The following is a 22336-nucleotide window of genomic DNA, read 5'->3' as shown; positions in this document are numbered from 1 at the left end:
GCGTCTAGCCTCTAATATTAATACCATCTATGCTGAAGGTATGGGCCCATGCAAAAGAAAAGACTTAAGCTTGAATTTCTAGAGAGTCGTTAAGCTTTCCCCATCAACATCGAATGATGATGGTGAGTGGGATCTTGTCGAAGATGCCATTTCTCCTAAGGGTACTATAGACAGCAATTAACAAAGAAGTTTTGACGTGAGAGGCAAGGACAGTGAAATGGATGGGGAGAAGGGTAACGAAGTAGTCCTAGCCACTCAAATAGGATCCCTCAACATCTATGCAACCACCAAACAGAAGCCCCCAACATCCGTGCCAGACCTAGGAGAAAATGTGATCCTCATAAGGCCAAAAAGGCTTCAACCTCTTGGTTTCTACCTTGCTTATAACTAGTGGGCTACTATCGTTAAAGAGACCAAGAAATTCATAGTTAACACTAAGATGCAAGTATGGGACATTAGAAGCATAAGAGGGACTCAAAGTATGAGGAATTATCCAAGGTTCCAAACCCCAAGCTCCTCTATCCTTATTAGCAAAATATCAAGACCTCAAAAGACAAGAACGGATACAGTATGAGCACCTCAAATTATATACCAAAGAGTGGTGGGCTGGAAAAAAATGACAAGCCTAGCAAGGAGACACTATCCATGATGCTGAAGTCCCAAGCCTTTAAGGACCTGATTCCCCCCCTCCTTAAGGCCCAAGCCTTAAGGAGAAGCCTAGCAACGAGACACTATCCATGCTGAAGTCCCAAGCCTTTAAGGACCTGATTCCTCCCCTCCTTAAGGCCCAAGCCTTAAGGAGAAGCCTAGCAACGAGACACTATCCATGCTGAAGTCCCAAGCCTTTAAGGACCTGATTCCTCCCCTCCTTAAGGCCCAAGCCTTTAAGGACTTGATTCCTTCCCTTCTAAAAGAGGGTAACTCCCACACCTACTCTATAAAAGAGAATCTCTCCTTTGTTAAAGAATAATATACTAATGTATATTCTCAACTCCCTCATGCATCTCTTGAGATTAATCAATGTATACAAGCCATCTTTAGTGCAAGAGAGAGGCTACCAATCCTCATGCTCTTGCTACTTTGCCGGACCTCCCCTCTACACGAGAAGGGTTTTAAGTTACAGTCAAATCCATGAAAGATGGCAAAAGCCCTAGCTTGGATGGCCCACTAACAAGTTCTTCTCAACACCTGCTGTGAAGAAGAGAATCTCTCCTTTGTTAAAGAATATTAATATGCTAATGTATTTTCTCAACTCCCTCATGCATCTCTTAATATTAATCAATGCACATAAGCCATCTCTAGTGCAAGAGAGGCTTTCAACACCTACTCTAAAGAAGAGAATCTCTCCTTTGTTAAAAAATATCATGCTAATGTCTTTTATCAACTCCCTCATCCATCTCTTCATATTAATTAATGCATATAAGCCATCTCTAGTGCAAGAGAGGCTATCATTCCTCATGCTCTTGCTAGACATCCCCTTTACACTAGAGGAGTTTGAAGCTACAATCAAAGCCATGAAAGATGGCAATATCCCTAGCTTGGATGGCCTTCCAACAGCAGCAGCAGCAGCAGGTTATTTTCAAAACTTTTTAGAAATGAGTCTCTAAGGCAATATTGATGCTATGGCAATTTTATACTACAAGTGGAACTCTGCTCCCTAATTTAAATGCAAGAGTTCTTGAAATGGTTCACATAAAAGGAGATAAGGATGTATCATATGGACTCTGCTCCCTAATTGAAATGGTTCACACAAAAGGAGATAAGGATGTATCATATGGAGGCCTTTACCCATGCTGAATGATAAAATTTTTGCTAAAGACTTGGCCAGAAGACTCTTTGATAACATGCAATGAATTAGACAAGAGTAAAATGGATTTATCAAGGGCAAGTATATATTGGATGGTATTATTGTTAGGTGGGAAGGCATAGATGCTATTATTGCTAGGTGGGAAGGCATGGAATATGCTAAACAACCAAGTCTTTATTTTTTCGAATTTGATTTCAAAAAGGCCTATGATAAGCTTGAGTGATCCTATGTGCTCCAGTCTCTTCAAGATGCAGGCCTTGGTTCCACATTTCACTTGTTGGGTCAATGTGCTCTTTGGACATGCATGAGCTAAAGTTTTGGTCAAAAGTGAGCTCCATGAGCCCATCCCTCTTAAGATATCTATACAATAAGGTTGCCCTTTAGTCCCTTTCTTGTTCTCCATTGATGTTGACAACTTGACTTGGCTAGTACATAAGACAATGGATGCTTGACTAATTAAAGGGATCTCTCTCCTGATAATAAAGGGTAGATGGCCTTGCAGAGTAGTTTAATAGTGATTGTACTAATGTCATGTTGAATATTGAACACTCTTCTATCTCTTATTTTTGGAGTGTTTACACATCTCTCTCCTGATAATAAAGGGTAGATGGCCTTGCAGAGTAGTTTAATAGTGATTGTACTAATGTCATGTTGAATATTGAACACTCTTCTATCTCTTATTTATGGAGTGTTTACACATCTTATGCAAGGCCTTTGGTTTAGTATTAATCATCACAATATTGGCATCAAAACCCAGAGACCCCCTGCCCCAACTTCCTCATACAACAAGGGTGTGAAGTTATCCCCAATGGCAAGGTCTTCAAGTTACTAGGTATTCCTATGGGTTTTGTAGGACTTGGATCCTTAGTGAATTGCATACCGAATGTGACATATGTAGATGGACCTTCTTGTTGGAGACCTTTTGCTCAAGAGTTGAACACTCTTGAATCTATGTATAGGAACTTTATGTGGTCTCGAGATTCAACTTCTAGGAGAATGCCCGAGGTAAAAATGGGATATCTGCACTTCCCTTAAAGAAGTTGGGAGTTTGGGTATCCCCAAGCTATGAGAACGTGTTGATAGAATGTCGCTGGAGATCTTCCAATCAAGAGTTGAATCCTCGTTGAATCCATATATAGGAACTTTATGTAGTATGGGAATGGGATGCAACTTCCAGGATAATCCCTAAGGTGAAAATGGGATATCTTCACTTCCCTTAAAGCAGTTGGGTATTCCCAAGCTCTAAGAACTTGCAGATAGAATGTTAGTGATAGAATGGTATTAAAATGGGTGTTGAGGGCCTTCTCTAACCCCTCAGAAAATCGAAGCATCCTCCTAAACAGAGCTATCAAACTCATAGGCATCTTCGGCTATTTGAAAATCAAGAAATTATGATGTTTTTCTAGGTTCACTCATTAATCCTCTAAACGTACTTATTCCTAATTTGGTTTGTCATAGATTACAAATGATAGAAACCAAGAATAATTAAAAGCTGATTGAAGCCTTTGACCTTTGAAGAAGTCAACACTATGTTGGACAACAAGTTCATAAAGTTGTAGCCATTAGAGTCCACAAGTTGTAGCACCAGACCTATTATATTCACTTTAGAGAAAACATCTTTGTGTTGCAACAATGTTTGGCAAAGAGAACAGAGAAAGGGTCTAGCTAGTCTCTGATAATTCTCTTTCCTTCTTTATGGTGATTTAGTGTTCTATCAAAAACTCTCTTTTTGTTGAGTATAATGACGTTTCAACTCATTTGATCTCCTCCTAGCAAACATCTTTTTGATCTACTCCCAACAAACATCTTTTTGATTATATTTTGATATAATGAGTTATAGGTCTAATAGTTTTATTCAATTAATATAGTTTAAAATATATATTTTCATATTTTTAATTTGTTAAATATACCTCTAATATTCAAAGATGAAAGTGAATTATTTTTGCATGACGCTAGTATGGTATGATGGTGAGACGGTGATGATGACATCTCAACTTGATATGTATAAAATCCATCCCCATCATCGAAAGTGATGGATGTTGGCACACACATAAACAATAATCTTTGGTAAACCATGATGCATAAACACTTGTTTAATGAAAACATGTGCAACTTGATAAGCAGTCAATGCCTTTTTGCAAGCAATAAAGTAAGCATGTTTACTAAATCTATCTACTGTAATAGTCCAAATCATATCATTCTTGTTGGTAGTCAAAGGAAAACTAGAAATAAAATCCATACTTATTTGTTCCCATGGTCGATTAGGAATAGGTAAAGGCATAAGTAAACCAAACTTCTTTTCTTTATGACTTTTAATCTTTTGACAAATAACACATTTAGACACAAAGTTAGCAACATCTTTACACATAGTAGGCCAAAAGAAATCTTTGGAAACTTTTTGCAAAGTAGATGATTCTCCTCTATGACCAACAAACGGTGATTTATGAGATTCTTCGATAATAGCTTGCCTAAATGGTTTAGTAATGTATAATCTCTTTTGGAAGAAAATAAAACCATCATCATATGAATAATCCGAATGAGGCAACCAATCATTGTCTTTCATCTTGTTATATGCATTAGAAAAATCAGAATCATTTTCATATGTTCCCTTCATGTTATCAAAAGAAATGCCTAGGTCTCCTAATTAAAGCATCAACAAACAACATTTTCACGTCCAGGTGTATATTGAATAGTTGGCTGAAAACTTTGAATAAAAGATGCCCACTTAGTATGTCTATCTGGATCATCTAAAACATCTTCATGTTTAGAATTACCATCTTACTTGGAAGAGAAGTCATTGTGCTCTATATCTTCTTTGCCATCAGTCATGTTGACTCGTGCAGTTGTTGACTTATTCTTCTTCTCCATGTAATTGGGTGCAGTGTGTCCTTTTTGTCAACAATTATAACATGTCACAACTTGTGGTACAAGATCACTCCTTTATTCTTCTTCTGCAGGTAATTGGGCGCAGTGTGTCCTTTTTGTCAACAATTATACACATCACAACTTAAAACTTGAAGAGTAGGCTTTAATATGGCAATGCATTTGTGCTTTTGATCCTTTGTTCTCACTCGTTCAATGGCTTGGAGTTGAATGAGAACTTACCAAAATTTATCCACATATAGCTGTATGGTCTCTTTGTTAAGTTGACGAAGCATATCCCATTATTGATGTGCTCTTGCTTTATATTAAGGATGTGGTAAGAAATTCTTTTTAATAAGATTTTGAAATTCTTTCCAAGTTCTTAGTCTTTCACTTCCTTACTTGATTGTATTCCACCATAATGATGTAGTTTCGACCAAGGGATTTGCATCACACTTGACCTTATCTTTCTCAAAAAATTCTTCTAAAAAAAAGCATCAAGTTGACTAATCCATGACAACACCATTTTTGCATCCTTTTTATCATCGAAATTTTGAAATGTGAAAGCCTTACGACTTATTTTCTTTCCTTTTTGTTACTCTTTCTCATGGAAAATTTCTTTTATGGTACATCTAATGTCAAAGTCAAATTCAACACTTAATCATTGCCTATTAGAGATTACTTCTTTCAATTCTATCATTTTAGCTTGTTCTTTATTTAATTGAGCTTGAAGAGATATAAGTTTCTCGGAAATAAAGGAGGTTATAGGTTTGACATGATGAGGAATTAAGAAAGAAAAATAAAATTACAAAAATTTGATAGTAATTAAGATAAGCAAATAAATAATACATGAGGAGTAGTACTTACAGTCCTTGCTTTGAATTTGTTGAACTCATATGTTGTACCAAATTTTTTTGGAGCAATAATCCCAACTTCAAGTGTCACAAGGTTCACAAGTCGTGTAAAACTTTGAGGAGTAGAAGTTGAAGAAAGTCGATGTATGGAAAGCTTAATGCCCAAAATTGCCTTTTGGTTCCCTTTGATCAAAACTTTGAAAAAGAGAACACTCTACCAAATGCTTCTTTACATGATGCACTTTTGGTGTATTTGGAATTTTTTCCCTTTTTGTAGCACTTTAAACTTTTAAAAAGCTTTTGAAGCAAGTGCATATAAGGTCTCTTTTTCTTCTTTCTTTCTTTCTTTCTTTACTAATTCAAAGGTTCAGCCTTAATTATAAAGTTTGTGAATATTATAAAACAAAGCTTTTAAAGCTTAGAGAGAGAGAGAGAGAGAGAGAGAGAGAGGGGGGTCGCTTGACGTATTAAATTTATAAGCTTTATACTAAAAGCTTACTAATTAAAGGTTAAGCCTTAATTATAAAGTTTGTGAATATTATAAAACAAAGCTTTTAAAGCATAGCGAGCGAGCGAGAGAGAGAGAGAGAGAGAGAGAGAGAGAGAGAGAGAGAGGTCGCTTGACGTATTAAATTTATAAGCTTTATACTAAAAGCTTTTGACGCAGCCATCGAGGAGAGAGAGAGCTGTTTAGCATAAACGTGCAGCAGCAAAAGAGAGAAATGGGTGGCCGGCGAATCGGAGAGAGAGAAAAAGATAAAACAACCGACAACAATTGCGAAGAGAGAGAAAAAGTGAAGAAGGTCGCTGAGCAGAGAAGGAGAGAAGGAAAAATCTCCCTAAAAAAATAATTTTTTTAATGAATTGAGGAAGCCTCTCCAACACCGTCAAAATATAAATGTTAAGGATTGGGAAGCTGTTGAGATTAGGGGAATGATCTTCACTTATTGTTCATTCCATCCATAAGCTTGGATCTTGGAGAGGATGAAGAAATCAAAAGGTGATTTTCTGTTGAGGGTGGTATTTGGCATGTGGGAAGTGGTATTTGAAAAAAGGTGACAGATCTCAAATCTCAAGCCCTTGATCCAATGGTTCACAAAAAGCACATAAACCACTCAATCTTTTGCCCAAAGGTTTTCACACCCTTACTTTCTTTATCCCTTAGATTTTTATTTGAGCTTCTTCCTTTTTATGAAGTAATTGTACCCTTCACAATAAATTTCTTTACAATGTCCCAATTCTTTGGCAAATTTCTTTACAATGTCCGAATTCTTTGGCCTTCTCATGCAAGTATTCTTTGTCTATTTGGAGCTTTAGTATTTACCAAAAATCAAATCTTTGGCCTTAACTTGCTCCAAATAATTGAGTAAACCTTGCTTTTGAATTTTTCTTCAAAAATTAGAGCGTAATATATACATGTACAAATTAAAAGGATAAACCTTAATAAACAAAATTAAATAAACAAAAGAGCTAGAAAATAAGAAAGAGATCACCCGTCGACACAAGATTGGGTTCAATCCCCCTTGGATGAGTGTGGCCCTTATACCACTCACCCATATTTATATGTATTAGAAAAAGCTTTCTTTTCAAAAAGATAACTTGCAAAAACAAAGCACAAGTGCTTTTGTGTTTTTTAGTAAAAAACCTCTACAAAAATATAACAAGCTACAATTAAAAGTCTTGGCCCTACCAAAAGTATAAAATACTTTTTGGTATGTACAAGGGTATGAGGCCTTAGCCTTACAAAAATATTAATGCCTAAATATGAAACCATAAAAGGTGTTCACATGTCTTCCAATGTATCTCATAGTGGTCCAACACATGTTCCACTTGCTATTAACACATAATGTGCCACTTAATCGTCGCCTACATCCAAAATAATATTAGTTAATGCACACAGCTGATTAATGTGTCACACAACTGATGAAACACATTAATCCTGACCATATCATACCAACGCACACAATTGATTAAAAACATTATTCCTGGTAAATGATATTAATAAAAGGCACATCCAAAATAAAATAATGGGTATCCTCACAAAGGTTATGACTAACACCTTAAGGTCCAAGAAAGAGTGCCACCTTTAAAGGCTCAAAAAATGAAGAAGCCAAGCTTTTGCACTATTCTCTCTTACTCAGAAGCATACGAAGAAGCTAAGACTTTGCATTATTTAATGACATGCTATTCTCTCTTACTCAAAAGCATACAAATAAGCCAAGCTATTTGCACTATTAAATGAGATGCTATTCTCTCTTAAATGGACTGAACGCCTAAAGTGCATGGAACTATCTAGTAATCAAATACCACCGATGGTGGGTGAGTGATAGTGGTGCCATATCCCACATCAAAAATATATCAATCGCGCTGTAAGAGGTGCTCCAAATGGAGTGGAATTTGAAAGTGCCTAGAATTGTTTAGCAATAGAATGCCACTGAGTAATCCATAATGATGTCATCCACACACTAAAAACATATCCTGACCTCCCTTGCATCATGTGAGAGATAAGAAGAGGTCGTGCCACCACTCAAGTGCCATGTACACTAATCCACCACCTACTTTACATCTCTAAATCTCTCAACATCGTGTCAAAGCTAGTGACATCATAAAGCATGCTTCATATATGCTCCAACACCATCATGATCCCCTTTCCCATGGCTAGTCTCAGAAAAGCTCCAAATAACCTATTTACAAGTCTCCCATATCAATGATCCCCTTTCCCATGGTCATGCTAAAAAAAGCTCCAAATAACCTATTTGCCAGTCTCAAAAAAAGCTTCAAATAGCCTATTTGCCAATGACACATGTATAGCCAATAGGACTACCTTGAAGACTTGATCCAACCATCACATCCATTAGACCAAATCCACCACAATGGCCACAATCCCTTATAAATGCATCATGAAGGGAGGAACAATGCTGTACAAAATGTGCATCATGTGAGAGATCATCATTAAGATAAAAATGGTACTCTCCCTGATAGTAATGCGAGCCTTTGGGGTACTAGAAACTCCATCCAAGTGTACCTTTCCATGATGATAGTTGATATATACCAAAATAGCAACCTAAAAATATAATAACATTTAATCTTAAATACATTAATCAAAAGCTATACATCACAATATAATTGTAGACTTGTACCTACTCTAAAAACTAGTGCTCATACGGTATCTCCTAGTAAGGTGAGAGAACATGTGGTTGTCAAAAAAGTCCACTAGTGCTCATACTGTATCTCCTAGTTTGAAAAATAGTTCTCTGGTTGTATCTCTTGGTAAGGCAAGAACATGTAGTTGTTAAAAAAGTACACCATGGAGATAACCACACCAATGGGGAAACTGATGCGAGCATGCATGGAACTAGTAGCGGTCTTGTCACACTTGACACAATGGGTGTGCCATATATAAGGGTATATGTGCTCTCTAAAAGATGATGTGAACATTGCGCATGGAATATGTTTCTCCACAAGCTGCAACCTCTTGGACTGCTCCCTCCACCATCAAGCTGGTGCACTACATACTCATATTACCCATAAATGCACTACCTTGATGTCACTTCCATCTCCCTCAATACTAGGTAGTGCTGCCAACTCCCCACATGCACCACACATCCCCTCGACACATGAGAGGTGATGGTATCAGCATTGGCCTTTTTACCATAGGAAAAATCTGCCAAATGCTAATTGTCATTTTTGGTGGGGCATCTATTCAGCTCCTCATACGTGGCACACATAACTGCCTCTAACCAAAAAATGTAAGACAAATCCTAGCCTTTAAACATGCGATGTGCCATCTCCATGAGAGATATGTTCTTCCTCTCAACCACTCCATTTAGTTGAGGTGTGTAAGGCACTGTGCATTGAGTTTTGTGCCTCTTTCATCCATATATACACGAAACTCCTTTGGTATATGCTCCTTCCCTCGATCTGTACACGAAGGGTGCTAACTTTACATGTAGACGCATTTTCAGCACAGGAAAAAAGTGACTAAATCATGTAAAACCTCAGACTTTGCTTTCAATGGATACACCCAAGTGTGCTAGGAGTAATTATCAATAAAATTCCCAAAGCAGAGATATTCCCCTATTGATGGTGTCCTCATAGAACCACATACATCATTATATATAAGCTGTAATTTTTGAACAGCCTTACTGATCCATCTTTCAAGTGTAATGTTGTGACCCTTTCATCTTGCCCAAAATGCACCCCACATATATGTTTCATAGGGGCCTCAAGCTTTGGAAACTCTAACACCATAAACTGCCAAAATTTAAGTGACCAAAGTGGGCATACCATAGCTCCACATCACTCATAGCATGTGTGGCAGTAATTGAACAAGCATTATGTGCTAATCTCTCATACATGTCCAACTTGTAAAGCCCATACCTTATAGTACAAGATACCATAGTGATGTCTCCATCACTCAAGTCAAAAATTGTATACCTCTGACAACTAGGCTTGCTCTAACAGTGGCAGATACTGATAGCAAGTTATTTTTAATGCCATCTAGCACAAAAACAAAACTTCTGAGAGAGTGATTATCCCACCATTTGTAGTAATAGTAGTGAGAACAAGCTTACCAACTTCTTTCACTTGACATGAGGATTTATTTACACATGTGAATGTGCCATCTTCTTGAGGAGTACTCTCAAGGGAAAAAACAAATAACACTATAAAGTAACTTATGGACAACGTGATCAAAACTAGACATGATGATATATCACTTACATGCATATATCATGGACAACGGGATCATAACTATAGTGCACAATGAATGGCCAATCATTCTCCTTCTTTTTAGCACTTGATAAATCAACCCACCACAACCATGCCTAACTCTTTCTTCTTCTCCTTCTCTAGCCTTTTTCTATATTCATTGATATAATGGTTTAGCTTCTAACAATAATTATATTTTCCTTCTTCTTAGGCTTATCACCCCCCTTTTCAATATCTTGCCAAAAGACTGTTGAATTTACCTTTGTCTAATAATTGTTCCTAAGAAAAGGATTTTTATTTACCTTTGTCTAATAATTGTTCCTAAGAAAAGGATTTTTATTTACCTTTTTGACTGGTACTATTTCAGATTTGTCGAGATTTCTCTTCTTTGTAAGAGCATTGCAACCAACTCAACAAACATAAGGGAATTAGGGTTACCCTTTATCATGACCCAAAATGTGGAGGAAATGCCTTGGCTCTCCAATAAAGCTATGAAAACAGTAGACACTCATGAATTGTCTTGATAGATAGGACTCATCAATACATGTAAACTACTTCCTAAGATCTTTGATCCATCAAATCTCCCTCATTTATATGCTTGAACTCTAACTACTTTTATGGTAGGTCACTAGTGCCCATTATGCACCTAGTAAAGCTTAGCAAGTGCATTCCAAGCCTGCTTGCTAGTTTTTTACATGAGTAAATATGAGAATAATGCTCCTTTTCATGAAAAGTGCCACTAATGCATGTGTATGTGCATCCCTACCATCCTACCTAGCTTATTTCGTTGGGAGGGAGGTGTGGAGAAGAATGCCATAGTTACATCTAAACTATTGTCACACCATCCAAAATACTTATACTATCATAAGTTGGTAGGACAGGGCATGCCTCAATGCCAATAACAACATTCCACCCTCATTCCACCCTTTGGTGGTCACCAATATGTGACATCTCATATAGAACCACAATGGGTAGTTGGTCCCGTCAAGCTTTTACTCAATGGAGAGCATCCCAAATGCATCACTGCTTGCCATTTTACCTTATAAATGACAAATCTCTGACATAAAATGCAAATATCCCAACTACCTGCTATTGTAGGTACTAAATGCAATGAATAAAACTAATTGTAGAGCTTCACCAATGTTCAAGAAAGTGTTACGAAAAAGAGTCTCTTAGCTTTGTAGCGTTTTATATGGTAGTGATATGTGGACATAGGCTAATAATGAATCGGGGCACTTTTCCCTCCTTAAGGAGGTTTTTTTCCTCTAGCATGTGTACGCACACTCTTATAAGTGCGTATAAGTGACCTTATCTTGTCACTTCACTTGTACTTCACTCATTCCCATCAATCTACTTTAGTGTTGTGCTTCTCTCTATCTCTCCTCACTTGTTACATGTGTTGCTACCAATAATTGGTATCATAGTAGATTCTCTTGGTACTCACCCCATGTTAGCTTTTGCTCAAGCTGCTCTTCTTATTGTCTTAGATTGAGCTATCCTCTTTACCCTATAATGTGTTGCTAACTACACTACTAGAGTTCTTATGTGTTTCGAGCATGTTTTGGGAATGGTTTGCATTCTATAAGGTTTTTGTAGACATTAGGTGCCCCATTCACAATCGCAAGTGTCATCTCGTTGCGTACCACTATGGATTTATCTACTACTTGCATGTGCTACTTGAGGATGAAAAAGTTGTAAATGAAGAAATTGAGGGGAGAAGGCAGAGGAACCTCCAAGAGCAAAAGATGAAGTTCAAGAGATTTGTGGAGGAGATAAACTTGGCTGCGTAGAGGGACTTAAGTGAGCAGTTGGATATTGACGCGCTTAGAAGAGAAGACACCTTAGTGGTTATAAGTGACGAGCAGCCCTCTATGATAGAGAAAGCAAGAGACATTCCAATCCCACTACTCCCCACATTTCCTATTGGTGACAAAGAATATTTGTTAACTACAGATATTCAAGCTCTGTTTGACATAAGGGAAGACTACTGTCTAGCCATCATTGCACAGAATCTTGAGGAAGATGAAGATTTTGTCGATCTAGATTTGGACAAGTATCTCTTATTGGATTCAAATGTCAAGGACAGTGAGTTCCATTCTGCTGGCGACACATTATCTATGATGTACAAGGATGCAAAAAGCTATGAATCCAACCTTCCCACCACTGAAGAGGAATTTCAGGCTATTCAGCAAAGCTAATATTTCACACATGGGAAGGGAAGGGGCGTCCTCATCAGCAGCCCAGGACACCAACTCAACAATCAATATATGGATAGATGATTTACTTGTTAATGACGAAAATCAAAAGGTGTGTTTACTTGTTAATGACTTTTTATCTTTGCTGAGTAGCTTATTCTATTTGTTGTGTTAGCTCATCGACAATATTGTTTTGGAGCTGGTTGTGTTTGAGGATGAGTTTCTCGGCGGGCGCGGAGTAGGCAAACGCATGGGAGGACTCGCAATGGGAGAGTACATAAACCGATTGAAGTTTCCATAATTCATTATATTCCACAAAAATTTCTCGAAAGACAATGCAGAATTTTCTTTGTTTTTTGCAATCAAGACATTATCCAAATACCTTGGGGCATATCCTGTCAGGTGGAATGCAGACAAAGTCATGCTTTTGGAGAAGCAGTTAGCGTTGCAAATCTTTGGGTAGGGCCCTGGAGTCTATGCACTAAGGAGTAAAGATTACTTAGCCTATACTGCTTATGGATTGGCATGTGGGAATAAGGACCCTAATATGCTAAGTGATTATGGCAAAAGGGAGCATCTGAGATTCACAAAACCGAGGGTTCCTCCAGTTTTACAATTACTGGATGTTGCAGAGCCATCTTCAAAAAGGACAAGGCTTCATGTACCTGAGGATGTTAGTGATCAGGTTAAGGAGTAGTAGTATATTCCTATCTCTTGTAATAATATTCTCTCTTGTGTAATGTCATGACACTTTTGCATATGCTCATTTCTGAATTTGAAATGTTAATCATGGATCTATGGGTATCCAAATCTTTCCATTTCTTTGTTTTGTTCCTCGCCATTCTGCGTGCTTAATACTTGCATTATATCTCCTCCATATATCTTGTTTTCTTTCTTTATTCCTCCCAAAATTGCTCTAATAGTGCCCTATGCGTGGTGGAACACACCCTTTGGGACTCTTTTTCGTAATGCTTTCTTGAATGTTAGCAAGGCTCTATAATTCTCCTCCTTAAATTGCTCTAGTAGTGCCTTGGTGATATCTAGAAGCCCTTAATGCCCCAACATTATTTACATCTACACTTTACCTCCCTTCAAGAAACAATCTTTAAGAGTGTGTGGTGCTATATGAAGAATGCGAGATGTAGCTCTCATCGCCACAATTGCCTTGTGGAGTCTACATATGCCTCTACAATAGCATGGGGAGCCACAGATGCATCTAAAGTAATCCTCTTCTTTATCAACGCATATGAGATACAAACACTATTGAGAAACTTAGCGCTGACTTAAGTGTTGTATGTGCGTGTAGTGATGGTCCCAGACTCAGGCACAAGATGTTCTTCTTCATTTACCAATTCACAAGGTTGTTCTAACGTAGGATAAGAAGATAGAGGTCATCTAAAAGGTCTATGAAAAGAATTATAAATAAGACAATTAGAAGGTAGATCCAACTTATATGCATTATTGTTGATCTTTGCAATTATCTCGAAAGGTCCATAAAATCTAGGAGCTAACTTTACTACAAGATTGGTCTCTATAGATTTAAGGCTCCTTTTCTCAATATGAAGTACATAATACCCTTCATATGGAAAATGATATGTTTGTATTTATGATTTTGCATACTTTATGTATTTCTCTTGAGCTTTTTGAATACTCAATTTTCCTAACTCATGAATTTGGTCAAAGTCTCTATAACAAAATAATATGTAGCCTGTATAGTATGTGAAGTCATAGGAGTTGGCAAAGCCTTACCATTGGAGTGACCCCACTATCTTTTGATACATTTTTAGTGTGTGGATGATAGCAGTGTGGATCACTTATTGGCATTTAATTGCTAGATAGTTCCAAGCACTTGGGGTTCTACTCCATTTAGAGCACCTCTTACAACAAGCATCCATTCTTAGTGTGAGATCCTAAGTGGTACCTTAAGGTGTCTTGTTCTAAGAAGGCTCATTTATACTAGAGTAACTGAGTGTAGGTCTAGTAGGTACTTTTCCCTGGATGAGGCATCACCTTTTAGGTAAGTCTAATGAAAAATCTAAGCGACGTGGAGAGATTCATGGACTCTAGGCACCTCCCTCTCTTGAGCCTATATAAACAGGGCACACTACTCATTCTCATAGAGCTAAGTGGAGGGAGTAATGCCCATGCTTTGTGTACATGCTTAGTGGCTAATATACTAAGTGGTCCTTTGTGAAACTACTCTCTTCTTTGGCATTTTCATTAGCATGTGTTTATGTGATGCTTAGTGGTGACTCATGAGGACATTTCAATGCTCATTGGTCACATCTCATCTTTATCTAAGTGGTTTCATGTGTTGCTCTATTGGTGTGAGTTTGATTATGTGATAACCATCTCCATTGCGTGATTCATTTAGTCATTGTTAATCCTAAGCTCACATCATGTCTTTTAACATGGTATCAGAGCTACCCTTCTTGGGAGCTTTCTCTATGTGAGAAGTGTGTGGGTTCATATGAGTGATTTGTTCACAAGCATTTTCTCTTATCATTAAATGGCATTTTGGTGAGAGGATTATTGTGTGTGAGCCTCTATGATGTGAGCATAATTTTTGATGTGATCATTGCTTTGTGAAATCCCTTGAGCATTACTCTCATATTCTTAGTGAGTGTCACATTGAAAGATTGAGAAAGGGAAGAGCATTGCTTCATCTTCATCTTGAGTACACATGAGAGTGAGGGAGGGAGTATAGGAGCATGGAAATTCTTTGTGAATGTAGTTCAAGTGTAGAGAAATTTCTACATTTTTAAGTGAGAGAGAGAGAGAGAGAGAGAGAGAGAGAGAGAGAGAGAGAGAAACCTTCCATCCTCCAATTGTTGTGAGAAAGAGAAAGGAAAATTTATTGAGGTCTTTCAACCGAGAGAGAGAGAGAGAGAGAGAGATCTCGAGAGAGATTTATGATTTTCTGTGTGAAGGGAAATTGCTTACTATGTGAGGAGTGTTGAGCCACAAAACTTAGTGGAAGAGGAGAGGCAGCAACTAAATCAGTAGGTAGCAAGGGGCGGCATCAACAGCTCTTGCAACAACAAAGGCATTGGTAGCTCTGAGTTGTGTGTGGAGTAGGCAGCTCTCTCTGCGACCTGCAAAAGCAACCGCTTGTGTGAGCTCTGAGTGTTAAGCATAGAGGCAACCTCATCCTTAGCAAACAGACGATTGAGTCTAGCTCTGAGTGAGCTTAAACAAGGCCCTCTCGACTCCTCTGTCTACACCATACCTCATAGCTAGAGGTAGCTTGACGCTGCATCGAACAAGTGGCAAGTGAGCTCTACATTTGACATTGCTCAAAGACCGCCTCAATAGCAACAACTTAAGGGTGAGCTCCCGCCTCCGTGCTTGGTTTTAGCTAGTGTGCAGGATTCCAGGCGCTGAAGAAGCCGCTGATCATGCATGCGTATTTCAAGACCATATTCTCGCATTTCTTTTCCTTGATTGAGCAAAGTTTAATTTTTAAAAAATCTCTAAAAATAACCTTAGTAGTTTCAACCCTTAAAACTTTGTGATAAAAGGGTTCATCAAAGCTTGGGATATTATCATTATCTTTATGGGGGGAGAGTAGCATTACACATTATCTTTATGGGGGGAGAGTAGCATTACACATTATTTTTCTCCAGAGAGTAGCATTAAACATGCATTCCTTGTGAAGTTCATCATGTACACTACTTTAGAGATATAAAGAGCACATCTCATTTTGCATTTCTTAGTGAAAGGGTTGAAGGGTTCAAGTGTGCACAGTGTGTTAGCCAAATGCCAAGGTATTTACACACCAAAACTAAAGCACAAGTAGCACTTTTAAAGAAGTCAAAGAAAATCACCAAGAGCAAACCAAAACCTTCATGCTACCATCAATGGTAAGATAGTATGTGCATTCATTTACATCTCTTTGGTGAGGGGGTACTTGAATGATTTGATTTCTTAGTGCAAAGCTCCATTGTAAAGTCCTCAAACTATAAAGGACTTCCCTATTTGTGTAATTTGGGAACACTGTGTGTGTGTGCATAAGGTTGAGTACCATGGCAAATATGGTGGGAAAGATGTTTGATAAAACAAATAAATATAATGGATTCAATTATCATACTTGGTGCATCAAAATGCAAATGTGTCTCATAGAAAAACACATGGAGAGTGGTCAGTGGTACTGAAAAGAGGCCAAATAGAGATTTAGACTCCAAAGCATTATCCCTCATCATTTGTCGGCTAGGTGATAGCCAAATCCATCAAGTGAGCTCAACAAAGACTTCCAATGAAGCATGGCTTAGGCTCCAGTCCAACTTTGGGCAAACCAATGCTGCTAGATTAGATTCTTAAGGAAGAAACTTTACAGGATAGAAAAGGATGACAAAACTAGTGTTGCTTCTCATGTAAACTAGTGTTGCTTCTCATGTAAATGACATTAGATGTATGATTGATCAACTTAGTGGTGTAGGTGTTACCATTGATGAAGAGGAGGCCATCTATGTGTTGCTCTTTAGCATGCCTCCTTGTTATGAGCAGTGTGTCTCAGTGATAGCCAATCAAACCAATCATACTCTTACCTCAGTGACTTCTGCCATTATTCTGGAGGAAACCCGCATGGAGGGCTACAAAGCTTCAACTTAGTCAACACCAGTTCTAGTGGAGCATGCCTATTCCGTTATAGTCAAGGAAAAGAAAACCAAGGGTCCTCAAACTTGCTATTATTGCATGGATACTTGATCAATGGAGGGTGTTAGAAAATATGTGATTTAGCATCCATTCTTAGTTTGAGATTCTTAGAGGTACCTTAGAGTGTCTTATTAGAAGGGGCATTTACTAGAGTAAATGATGAGTATAGTCTAGTAGATACTTTCCCTTGATTGAGGCATCATCTTTTAGGTAAGTTTGGTGAGAAATGTAAGGGAGGTGAAGAGATTCATGGGCTCTAGGTGCCTCCCTTTCTTGAGCCTATATAAACAGGGCACACTACTCATTCTCATAGAGCTAAGTGGAGATAATAATGACCATGCTTTTTGTACTTGCTTAGTGGTGGTGGTAATATACTAAGTGGTCCTTTGTGGAAATACTTCCTTCTTTAGCATTTTCATTAGCATGTGTTTATGTGATGCCGCTTAGTGGTGACTCGAGTACATTCCATTGCTCATTGGTCACATCTCATATTTATCTAAGTGGTTGCATGTGTTGCTTTATTAGTGTGAGTTTGCTTATATGATGACCATCTCCATTGTGTGATTCATTTAATCATTGTTAAGCCTAAGATCAAACCATTTCTTTTAACAAAAATTTGCATGCTTTTATGGAGCATGCATTGACGATGAATGGGGGAACTGTGTTACTAGAGTATTTGATGCATGTTGTGCCTTGGCACATGATGTTGGTGCCATTTTTTCAGCTGGACTATGACCAACTTATAAGTTTATAAACCATGGATGATGTCTTTGCCATCATTGCCCTTGATGGCATGAGGGGGGCACTATTTGTTGAGATTTTCCATGCCGAAGAGAACTCTCCAACGAGAACGTTGTGGATGGTCATGGAGTTCAAGTAGTATGGTCGTGGTAGGGTACTACTTTTAGCAAGTTCGTAGGCACATGAGATGCATTCATTTTCAACAGCACCAAGCTAACTGTCAGGCCTATATCTTCTCCCACCTTGTGATTGTGATCAAGCTTCGACTTAATCAAGTTCAGAGTCACAAATGTGGTGTTCAACTTCTTTGGTGCCTTCATGTAGATGAGAATGGGAGCACATAAGATGAGCATGGGAGCACATTAGATCATTTGAGAGCTAGAGAGGATGCTGATGATTTGTTTGATACCACCATAGGTTGTACGTTGGCTTTTATTATTATATTATTGGTGTCACACTTTTTTCATTGTAATTTATCTTGCCTGATTGATTGTTATGTCATTTGTTCTCCATTTGGTTGATGTCATTTGTCCCCTTATTTACAAAGTTAGGTGCAGTTTAGAGTCGTAAATGTTTTACTTTTTTCATCTATTTATATTTGAATAAAAAAAATTTGGGTTTAGGGGTGACAAATGATGCAAACTTGTTTAGATGGCGACCAATTTTGAAGACACATTCAAAAGTACTCAAGTGGTAACCAAGTTCAATGGGGCTCTCTAGAGACACTTTAAGCAAAGTTTGATCACCATCCGAGTACATTTGGTTATATGTGTGTGAACATGGTCAGAATGGCAACCAAACTTTGCACGTGTGTACATGTGTACCCCACCCGCACTTATGTAAAGTTTGGTTACTACCTAAGCACATTTGGATAGAATGTTGGGACCAGGGGCATACATTTTAATGTGCTTGGCCCTTAGAGAGCCCCCTTGAAATTAGGTTGTTAAACAACACAAAAATGCTCAGATGGCTAGAAAAATTTGCACATGTGTGCATGTGTACCCCACCCACACTCATGTGGTCACTATAGAGCACATTTAGTTAGAATGTTGGGACTAGGGGTCTACTTTTTCATGTCTCGGCCTTAGAGCCCTATTGAAATTGGGTTATATGAGTGATAAAACGATGCAAACATGCTTGGATGGTAACCAAAATTTTCATGTGTATGTGTGCAACCCACTCACACTCAATGCAAAGTTTGCTTTTACCATTCGAGAACACGTAGTAAAAATGTTCGGGCCAAGGGCTTACTTTTTAATGTGTCTTAAGCCCCCTTAAAATTGGGCCCCTAGCTTACACATTCCAACCAAATGTGCTGAAATGGTGGCCAAACTTTTCAAGAGTAAGAGTGGGGTCTACATGTACACCCTTGCAAAGTTTGGTCACCATTTCAGCACATTTGGTTGGAATGTGTAAGCTAGGGGCCTAATTTTAAGGGGGCTACTTTTTAATGTGTCTTGTCCTTAGAAAGTTCCCATGTGAGCACATTTGGTTGGGATGTACAGGCCAACGGCCTACTTTTAATGTGTCTTGGCCTTAGAGAGCCCCTGGCTTGCACAACCAAATGCGCTCGAATGGTGACCAAACTTTGCATGAGTGTGGGTGGGGTCCACATGTACACACTTGTGGTCACCATCCATCCAAGCACATTTGGTTAGAATGGGCCCCTATCTTACACATTCCAACCAAATGTGCTCAGATGGTGAGGTCAAATTTTGTATGAGCAAGGGTGGGGTCCACATTTTTATGCTTGTAAAGTTTGGTCACCATTTTTATGCTTGGAAAGTTTGGTCCACATTTTTATGCTTGTAAAGTTTGGTCACCATCCTAGCAGATTTGGTTGGAATGTGTGGGCTAGGGGCCTACTTTTTAATGTGTCTTGGCTTATTGAACCCCCTCGAAATTGGGTCTTGGCCTTCTTATTTGAATAAATATGCGCACATGGTGAACAAACTTTTTATGAGTGAGAGTGGGGTCCTCATATACAAACTTGTAAAGTTTGGTCACCCATCCAAGAACATTTGGTTGGAATTTATGAGGAGCAAGGGGCCTACTTTTTAATGTGTCAGCTTTAGAGACATTGTGCCTCATATACTTTGATAGTGATGACCAAACTTTGCATGATTGAGGGTGGGGTCCACATGTCCACACTATTGCGAAGTTTGGTCACCATAAGAGCATGTTCACATCGTTAAGGAACAAGTATGCTAAAAAAAGAACGCTCTTAAAAGAGATAAGTATGCTAAAAAATGAAGACATGATTGGCTAAGTTGGCCCCTAATCAAACATGCTCCCTTAGCTACTAAAGTTTGCAAGCATGTGGGAGGAGTCCACATGTATACCCTTGCCATCCGAGCATGTTTGCACATGATGCCACCCACATAACCCAATTTTGAGATGCCTCTCTAAGGTAAAAAAATTATGTGTGCATCAAAAATGGTTTATGCATGTGTGTGTGTGTGTGTGTGTGTGTGTGTGCGCGCGCGCCTTTTGGAGAGAGAGAGAGAGAGAGAGAGAGAGAGAGAGAGAGAGAGAGAGAGATCATACACTTTAATAGAAAGAAAATGGTTTGATGTATAAATATGAGAGAATAATACATAGGATAAATCATGAAACTATAACATAAGGGTGCTAGCCCAACTACTATTATAGGCTTACCCATAGAGACAATTAAAAAAAACATCACAAAATGACTTCAACTAGGATGCTAGACTAGCTACTACTATAGGCTTAGCCACTAGCACACAATAATAATAATAAATCATAAATGCTAACCTGTCTACTCTCTACTCTAGGTCTAGTCATTGTCATTGTCCAAATCTAACCAATTAGGATCATCATCTCTTAAATGAACTCGCTGTCAAGGAGCCTTTATGACTCGTTTGGAACCAGTACCCTTTTGCAGCGGAGACTCCACTACAGGTGGAGTCAGCACCATGCATGTTTGCTCCACCTCAAGGGAAGCCCTTAGCACCATGCATGTATGCACCACTTCAAGGGAAGCCCTTAGCACCATGCATGTATGCACCACCTCAAGGGAAGCACTCTCATTCTTTAGTCTTTTATATCTCCTAGGAAGATAGTGAAGTTAGAGCAAACATGTGTCTTCCATTCAACATGTGTAATCTCCTTAGTATAGTCAAGACTCACTCTTGATAAGACTTTGTTGATGTGCTGCTAGGACTAGCACCACCAATGCACTCAAGTGTCATTCACTTGCTCTCCTCTAGAACATAGCTTGTAACTATTGGAAATATGCCTCACTCCACTCGAGCTCTATTGGCTCCTCAAAGCCCTTTGGGATGGTCTCAATACCCGACTTATGAGCAATAGCTAGCAAGTCCTCTTGTGTTGTGTGAGAGACCATCCTCCATATCTGTGGATCAATCTATGCTATGCCCAGGGAAGAGATTATCGATTCCTAGCACTTGATATGTAGCCAAGTCACTGCCCATCACTTGATATGCAACCAAGTCAATGTCACTCGACATCTATCTTGTTGCACACCAACTGGAGAAAGATGCAAGACCACATCCTAGTGTATATACCCCTATCACATTGAGGGGATGAAAAGCATTCACCCTCGTATAGAATCTATAGTGCATGTGTAGAAAAAGGCCACATCCTAGTGTATATACCCCTATCACATTAAGGGGATGAAAAGCATTCACCCTCGTATAGAATCTATAGTGCATGTGTAGAAAAAGGCCATCATTTTGCTAGAATCTCAAAAGGAGTCCATGGATATAGAGCAAGATAAGGATCGCTATGGTCTCCTTGACTACTAGAAGAAGATAAGGATCACTATGGTCTCCTTGACTTCTAGAAGATTTGTTGGGTCTACTGGAAGAAGTGCTCCACTCGATGCTATAAGATGCAATGCCTTGTAATCTCCTAAGAGGACTTCTTCTCGATTCCCCCATTTGCACACATATGATCCATCTCTGTACAGAGTCTCTGCACTTTCTATCATTATGTGTTGGGTCCATAGTCTATGTAGACCTATGGTGTCTACATAGAAAGAGAGTCTCTACACTTTCTATCATTATGTGTTGGGTCCATAGTCTATGTAGACCTACGGTGTTGGGTCCATAGTCTATGTAGACCTATGGTGTCTACATGAAAGAGAAAACACGAATAAAATATATAGCAAAAAAAAAAGTGAAAGAGTAAACACGAATACGATATAGCAAAAACACAGGAGACATTAACATATATGTAACTAAGCAAATCAAAGATAGATACCAACCTACATCACTGTACTATGTGCATGATGTGCGACATAGCCGTAAAAGTAAATCTAAGATAGATACCAACCTACATCACTATAAGCACCATGTGCATGATGTGCTCTCTGTGTAAGCCAAAAAATGACCCCAACCTAAGATCCAAGGGCCTCAACACTAAAAAGTGGCACAGAAGACGGGTTTGCCTCAACAACTCATGAAGGCCCCAAGGGGAGGGGTAGTCCACCTCTAGTCCCAATACAAACTCTGTATACTACTACTTTA

This window comes from Cibotium barometz, chromosome 19 (assembly GCF_041138505.1).
Source record: "Cibotium barometz isolate CiBa-2024 chromosome 19, ASM4113850v1, whole genome shotgun sequence".
In the NCBI taxonomy this organism is placed as follows: Eukaryota; Viridiplantae; Streptophyta; class Polypodiopsida; order Cyatheales; family Cibotiaceae; genus Cibotium; species Cibotium barometz.
Note: the sequence above shows the minus strand (reverse complement) of the source record.